This window comes from Nothoprocta perdicaria, unplaced genomic scaffold, assembly GCF_003342845.1.
Source record: "Nothoprocta perdicaria isolate Ctin4 unplaced genomic scaffold, notPer1 scaffold_22, whole genome shotgun sequence".
NCBI classification, from domain to species: domain Eukaryota; kingdom Metazoa; phylum Chordata; class Aves; order Tinamiformes; family Tinamidae; genus Nothoprocta; species Nothoprocta perdicaria.
The window spans coordinates 4,250,433-4,251,060 of record NW_020455415.1 but is presented as its reverse complement, the minus strand read 5'-3'; positions in this window follow the sequence as shown (position 1 = coordinate 4,251,060).

The window sequence follows — 628 nt, the reverse complement described above, 5'->3', positions numbered from 1 at the left end:
CTCCACTGCCTGTTTTCACTGCAGCAAAGCGGCCTGCAGGCCTTGATGCCACAGGCCGTGTGGCACATGGGGACCTCCTGCTGCCACCGGGGCAGCGATGATGGGCCAGGACTCGGTGTCCCTGTCAGTGCCACGGCAGGCACGGGGCGGGGAAGCCACTTTTTTTCTCCTGAATGTTGTATTTCAGACTCCCTCGAGCTTGGTAAAGTGCTCCCTGCTGACGGCCGCCTTTGTGTGCTGCTTCTTGAGGGGGTGACAGGGCCAGCGTGGGGTGCTGGGGACGGGTGCGTGATGGGTGCTGGGGACATGCCTGGGGTGCTGGGGACAGGCTGGGGTGCTGGGGACATGTGTGGGAGCAGGGGACGAGCTGCGTAGGGTGTTGGGGACAGACTTGGGGTTGAGGACAAGCTGCACTGTGGGTGCTGGGGACAGACACATTCGGGGTACTAGGGACAATCCTGGAGTGTTGGGGACAAGCTGTAGGATGGGTGCTGGGGACAGACTGCAGTGTGGATGCTAGGGACATAGCTGGGGTGCTAGGGACAGGCTGGGGTGCTGGGGACAGGCTGGGGTGCTGGGGTTGGCTGCAGGATGGGTGCTGCAGACAGGCTGCAGGGCTGGTGCTGCA